This window comes from Ictidomys tridecemlineatus, chromosome 16 (assembly GCF_052094955.1).
Source record: "Ictidomys tridecemlineatus isolate mIctTri1 chromosome 16, mIctTri1.hap1, whole genome shotgun sequence".
Lineage (NCBI taxonomy): Eukaryota > Metazoa > Chordata > Mammalia > Rodentia > Sciuridae > Ictidomys > Ictidomys tridecemlineatus.
The window spans coordinates 20,742,166-20,749,456 of record NC_135492.1 but is presented as its reverse complement, the minus strand read 5'-3'; the positions used below and the strand labels follow the sequence as shown (position 1 = coordinate 20,749,456).

Below are 7,291 nucleotides of genomic sequence, written 5' to 3'. Positions count from 1 at the left end.
CAAATATATGTTTAGTCAGTGCAAAGTATTTGTTTTCTTCAAGAAAATGTTTCATGATACATATAGGCCAGGAGCCAAAACCTGGAGACTTTCTCAGTTGAGAGAAGCCGGGAACTTTGTGTTTCATTGGAGAATTTCTGCCTAAATCTCAAAAGCAGGACCTCAATGACATGACCAGATAGTGGGTTTATTGGAGAATGTCCCCCATTCCTAAAATGATAGTATGGACTATATCCCACTAGGCCAAGGGTAGTTTGGGCTTCTGCCTTCTATTTGATGCCATTTTTTCCCCCTCTGCTCCCCCACACCCCAGCTCACTCTTGAAAGGCCTTCTGTTCTGCCAGCCATAGTGACATCTGCTGGCGGACATGGGAAGTCACAAATCTGGGGAACCCTCTCAACCAAACCTTGTTAATGCTGCCATTTATCACAGGGGCAGGGGTGCGGGCTCTGGAGGGCTGGGGTTCCTGTCATTTCTCCCACACCCTCTCCCAAGAGAGCAACCGTGTCTCAAGCAGCCAGTTCCCACCTTCCATTTGCAGAACTGAAAGTCAGGCAGATGCAAACCCCAATGCTAGCGTGGGCCCTGGAGAAGAAGACACCACTTCAGGTGACAATAGACTTGACTGGATGCTTAGGGACTGAAGCAAGGCAGTTCTCACCCACCTCTGCTCCCTCCTCATTTTCAGCAGGCCTCTGCCTGCGGCTAGGAGAGGAGTGGAGCTCTGTCCCCCACCTGGCCCCGCTGTCTCAGCGCTGCTTTAGGGGCAAACTTGCAACTAGGTGAGTCGAAAGGGGATTATTCCAACTCAGAGTTTCTTTTCTTCTGATCTAATACAGGAGATGTCCACTTTGTGTTTCTGAGAACTTCATGGTGTCCTAAGAACTCCACTTCACTTTGGCTACTCAAAGTGGAGTCGCTTGGTCAGCAGCACCAGCATCCCTGCTCAGAGCCTGTGAGAAACACTGCCACTCAGAGGTGCTGGAGTTTTGCACTGACAGAAGACACTTTGAAAGAAGCCCCGAGGCTATATCTGCACACACCCAAGTTCATGTGCTTGTACTCCACACTGGGTTGGTCACCTTGGCGCCCTTGGCCCATCAGGCCAGATCCTTCTTAGTCTGTAGAGGTCTTCCCCTGTGCAGTGTAGACATTCAGCAGCACCCATGGCCTCTACCTGAGTTGTGCACCAGCACCCCTGACTTGTGATAACACAAAAGGTCTCCAGGCATTGTCAAATGACCCGAGGGGAGGGGGAAAGTCACCTCTGTTGAGACCCATCAGCTTCAGGGTCACCTGAGACCTTGTTACAAACACACATTCTCAGACCCCACCCCAGACTGGCAAAACCACGAACTCCAGTGGGGCCCAGGAAACTGGTTAACTCTCTGTGAGACACAGGCACTCCGAGGTGGAAGAGGACTCGGGAAAGGCCCTGCAGTGAATCACTATTTGGTGACAGAGAAGTCACAGCGGCCACAGCATGACCAAGAGATTACAGGCTGTGGGTGATAAAGAGCCCAAAGCTGGAGCCACCTGGGAGGGTTTGCAGCCAACACTTCCCCCTGTGCTGTCTCCATGATCTTGGCCAAGTGACCTGATCTTTCAGTGCCTCAGTTGTCACCTATGAAAAATGGGGATGACAGGAGAATTTGAAATAAACAAATGACAGGAGAGTTTGAAGTAAACATGTTTGGATGAAGAAAGGTGCCTAAGCTAGAAAAGTGTGTGAAATAGATAAGGATATAAGGTAAACATATTTTGATGTATTTTAGTACAAACAAAGGTGAGAATTTAGATAAGCAAGATGTAAGCAAGATGTGATGCAATATAGACACAATCTGTTAAGATAGGATAAGAAATAGAAGTTATGAAATAAACATGTTTTTGGTTTGAAGTGTTGTAAACAACTATAGTATTTAAAGACCAGAAAGGCTGAGCTCTTTGGCCAGTTCAGACCCACTATGTCGGTGGGTCAACATCGAGCGAACTGAGTCCCGCCAGCCTCTGTTCCTGTGCCTCCTGTGATGTGATGAACCTGGCGTGAATAAACCGAGCATTCGAAAAGGCATCTCGTGTGTAGCGGCTTTTTCTCCAGGACACAGATTGTCGGCCGGGAGCAGTTACCTGGGGCAGGGCCGATCTTGACTCCAGGACCACCTGGGAGTGATCAAGGGACCTTGCCGCAGTCTCCTACTCGTGTCAGCAGACAACCAAAGCACTGTTCCTCCTGCAACTATTGAGGGATGAGAAAGCTTTTATGATAAGGTGCTTAGAAGAGTGCTTGGCTCCAAGACCTTCAGACAAGTCAACTAACTGGTCTTGTCTTCACCATCACTGGCCTGTCTTCCCCCCGATTGTTGAGTCCCCTATAAGCCAGCCAGGCATGTGCTTCATTCTCTGCCACATCCTCAGCAGGGAGCCCTGGCCTGGCCTGGACCAGGCTCTCAATGAACATCGGTGGAGAAAGGCCCAGTGTCCAGTGTCCAGTGCCCACGAGGACATGAGGACAACAGCAGAAGCCCTCTGTCTCAGGGCTTGAACTTTGCTGTGGATCCTGTATGTTCTGCAAAGGGACCCCAGCTTCCTAGATCCAATTCTATTAGAAGGTGTCCTTGCAAATGTGGCAACTGGGCAAAAGTGAGCTTCTCCGTCCGTGTGGATTAGACGGGACCTCAGGTAGATCTACAGGCATGCTGTAACCAACAGCCAATCAACACATGCTTAGAAAATCATGGAAAGACTAAAGATGGGGGCGGGGTGCTTCACAGATGCTGTGGGTTTTCTTCTTCTACTTCTAGGATTCTCTCTACCCACCTCCTGAAGTCAGTCATACAACTATCCCCATTTCAGATATGGAAACACTGAGGCCCCAAGAGGTTACAGAACATCCCCCAAATCATTATCCAGTAAGCAGTGAAAGTGTTCTTCTCATGCTGGTCTCTGATTCCAAACCCATACCTTCCTTTCTTCCCAGGGCACTTCCTGGTCTGCACACAGGGATTACATGCCTTAAGATTGGGAGGACAATCCTAATTTCAAACCTTCTACCTCACCTTATGCTGAAGACCATCCTTAGTAGCAGAGCACGTGTCTTATTTGGTTTAAAAACTCCATCTCTGGTAGTAATGAGATCTCTCTGCCACAGCCCCACCAGACAGCCATTTGGGACCACAGGAGTGTGAAGAAAGAGTGACCACAGGAGTGTGGAGAAAGAGTGACCACAGGAGTGTGGGAAAAGAGTGACCACAGGAGTGTGGAGAAAGAGAAAACAATTCAGGAAAGCGAAATACGAATAAGCAAGAGCTGAATACACTAGAACAGACAGGACCAGCAGAGAGCCCAGCTGAGAGAGGCCTGGAGCAGGGTTGGGGCGAGCCAGCGCATTCCACGGGTATTGATGAAGGTCTGCTGTGTGCCTGGCACTATGCTGAGAAGTAGACGCTGCATTGAGTACAGTCTCTGTCCTTGCCCTGCTAAAGATCCCAGTCTGGGGATTCAAAGCTGGATGACATTGTCCAGCACTATGCCATTTCTTCACACCCCAGCTGACCTCCAGCCCCCAGCACCATAGCCCATTTGCCTACAGTGAAGGCCAGCAGCAGCTTCCCGTCATGGCTGGCAGGAGGGGGTGGAGAACTCCCAGCTCTCTCACCCTGTAAGAGGGCTTCTATTAGCAGCATGATCTACATGGACACCCAGCACTCCTTAGCAGGACTGTGCTTAGTCACTTAGTGACAACAACTGGCAGTTCCTAATCACTTCCTGTTCCCAACTGGAGTTTTCTAGCATAACCTCCCAAGAAAACTACTTGCTAACAAATCTGGATCACAGAGTCTCCACACTTTACCTCAGGGAAGCCAGAGCATGAAAGAAGATTCTAGAAAGATGTACAGTGATCCCAGTCTATCTGGCCATTTTATGCCTGAATTTATAGTACTCCTTGGCTGCTCTGACTGCCCTGATAGGTTTAGGAGAAAAGACAAGCCATATTTTGGCACGTAAAATGCATTCAGGCCGAGTCACTTTCACAGAACCTACCAAGTAGGGTAGAATCTCATGAAATTTTAAGTACAACAGAATGTCAAATGACTACTCATTCCAGTGAAGACATGCTGCAAATAAGACTTAGAAGATGTGCTGCAAACAAGACTTAGAAAAGTGTCCTCAGAGAAGATTCTATCATTCTGCATTTGCTTCTGAAAGTTGAAGCACACAGTTCTAATGAGCTCAGGAAGACAAGGTTGATACCCAGTTGAGTTGGCATATGATGTACCAGAGCTCAGGACTTCAGGGCTGCTGTCAGGTGGTTCCTGGGCTCTTCTGGTCCTCACCTACACTCAGTGTCTTTTTGTTGGTGATGTAGTTCAGCAATAAATTACTGGCCCAGAGACTTGTTCAGTATTGCTCAGCAGTAGCAAAACACTGTCACCAGTTGTAGGTAGCCAACTCCAGGTGAGAAACTTAATAGATGTTAATGCTCATGGCTTCACACCAGCAACCTGCCCCTCAGTGATCATGCTCTCTAAAATATACACCATGCTAAATTGTGTGGAAGCATTCTACGTCTAGCCAAACCACACGAGCTTTCAAAAGCAGCCCAATAACATTTAGAGGATTCACTCTCCATAGCAAGCTTGCCAATGCCTGAGTGCCCACACACTCTATTGGCGCCAACTTCACCTCATTTTAGAATGCACACATCCACCAACATATCACTGCCTGTGGTGGTTGAGCGGCCTTTCCAATGGACGAGGTGGATGTGAATGTAACACGTGAATGAATTAGCATTTACCAACAACTGGAAGAAACAAATTCACACTCTATGATATGATGATGGAGCTCCTCTGTAATCTAGACCCTCCACCTCTCCTGCATCCTCTCTCTTTTCCTCTGCCTGGATGGACCTCCAACTCAACCCAGAAGGATGTGTCTTTTCTAGTCAGAAGCCCTGTCATGGCTTCCAATTCCAGGCCCTGATTCTGGTTAAAGCAGCCAGAACTCACTTTCAAGGTAGTCTCTTCAGATCCCTTCCCTACCCTAACCACAGTGTGGGCTCTGGCCCCACCCTTACTCTCTACACCACCATTCCACATTATGGTCTTCCTGTCCCTCTCTGTGACTCAGGACTTCCCATGACTGACCCCACCTAACAACAAGCTGTTGAACCAGGTGCCATCAGAGGGAAGAAATGACCAGAGATGGCTAACTTGAAGATTTTACAGAATAGTTCATGAGACGAGGAATATCCTGAACCAGTGAAATGACATAAGAGGAAGTCAATGAATTCTAACCTCAAGGGAAAATCCTACGGTACATTGGCTCTCAAATTCAGCTGCACACTGGAGCCACCTGGGAGCTGTACATAGTACTGACCGCTGGACCACCCACTGGCCCTGGGCTGATGGAATGGCTCTGGGCTAAGATGGGACACTGGGGTTTGTAAATTACCAGTTGAGTATAATATAAAGCAAACTTTGGGGACATTGCTTTTTCTCCCACATGAAGAACTGTGTGCATACACATGCAGAAGTACACAAACCTGCAGCATAAGGCTCCTTGAGGCCCATAGATTAAAAGCACTGCAGTCACCAGTACCCTGGCTACGAACACCACCAGACCCCTGGAAGCCTCCTATTTCCACCTTCCAGGTGATCACAGCCCTGCCATCCAAGCATGGAGGAGTCCTCCCTGCTGCGAAATTTCAGTGTGCAGAATGGAGAGCCCTCTGTCCTTGGAGTCCCTGCTTTGAAAACAAGTACACTGGAGAAGTTTAATTCAAGTGGGAGGCACATGGGCAGGCTTCCTGGAAGAGGCCCTATTGAAAGGAGGATGGGATCTGAGGAGTGGACCAGAGAGAGGAAAGATGGGAAGTACAGCAAGTACATTCAGAGCCGAGGTCAGGCCCAAAATACAATGTGGGCTGACAAGTGAGTCCTTTCACCAGGGTCACCAATTTTGAGAAGGTAATGAAGACTGCTGAAAAAAACAATTCCACAAAATTCCATGGAAACTCACTCATCAGACTTTTCTGAAAACACTGGAAATGCAGGTTTCATGCAAGGAACTCTGGGTGACAGATGGCAAAGTTTGCAAAATGCAAACATCCCTAGCAGCTCTGAGAAGCCGTTCTCATTCACACTGCTTCAACCAGGGAAAAAATCCCCATGTGCTTACTGAGAACAAGTTAGCTTGTGCCACTTGAAGCTGCTTCCACAAACAGCTTCACTTCTGCACTTCTAAGCTGTTCTCCTCAAGAACTTTCAGAGCACAGTTCAGGCATGAAACACGAAGGGTGCCAGAAAGAGTTCTCTTGAATCTAGCATCATCAACTTGCAGGGAAAAAGAGGACCAGCTGAGAAGATCAGTTCTCCAAAGTCTCACTGACATCCATTTGTCACACTTGTTTACAACATTCACTTGAAGTGCAGGTACCCACATGAGTGAACTGTTTTTTTATCAATGGCACAGAGGCTTCAATGTGTAAGCATGCCTGTCACCTGTAAGAAGCAGTTTTGCTTTCTTCTAGGTAACACAGAAAATAAAAATAGCATGTGCTCACTTACAACAAAGTTAATCAACAAAGCAAATTGAAACTGCTTGCAGCAAACAGCTTCCATTCTCCCATTCCCCAGCTATTTTCAGCAATCACATCCAGAGTCCAATTCCAGCCCAATATAAAATGTGTGCTCCCAAGGAAGTCTGTATAATTGACATCACCCAACTGGGGGAGCCAAGGGGAATGCTGAGAAGATCAGTTCTTCAAAACTCCTACTTTTTCAGAAAACTCATTGAAAGGCAGGATTCCCACTTGCAGACATCAGTGGTTGACAGATGGCACAGAGGCTTCAATGTGAAACCGTGAATGCCAATCATTACAAGTGCTTCTGACACACTCTAGTTCAACCTGGGACAGCCCAAAGTGCTCAACAAGAACACACTTTGTTCCTGCAAGTGGAGTAGCTTGCATGAACTGCTTCAGTCAGGAAATTCCAAGCTCTTCTCAGCAAGCACATTCAGAGCACAGTTTTGGCCCAATAGAAAAAGGGTCCTAGCAAGAGGGTCCCACACCTACTATCATCTTCATAAGGTAGCTTCCCATCTTCTGTGTGGAAGTGGGTTTCTCCTTGGCCCTTATGCTGTGTAGGAGACCACTAGGAGCTAAACTTCATGCAGGACCATCTGACCTGGAGTTTTTGCAAACCCTATGAAGCCCTCACACAAGCTCAAATGCTACAGGACTTTGCAGACCAGTCCATGCAACAGTAGACATCCATTCATTGTCTAGAG

The 7,291-nt window shown here is 47.7% G+C and overlaps 1 protein-coding gene across 1 annotated transcript in view; it reads left to right on the top strand.

Annotated features, from left to right (window-relative positions):
* The window catches only part of LOC144371240 (uncharacterized), a 109,510-nt gene extending 107,438 nt beyond the window's left edge, over positions 1-2,072 (top strand). Inside the window, exon 5 of the mRNA XM_078033653.1 lies at positions 841-2,072. The gene's annotated coding sequence lies outside the window, so the exon portion shown is untranslated. The remainder of the gene's footprint in view (positions 1-840) is intronic.
* Positions 2,073-7,291: the final 5,219 nt, after the last annotated feature.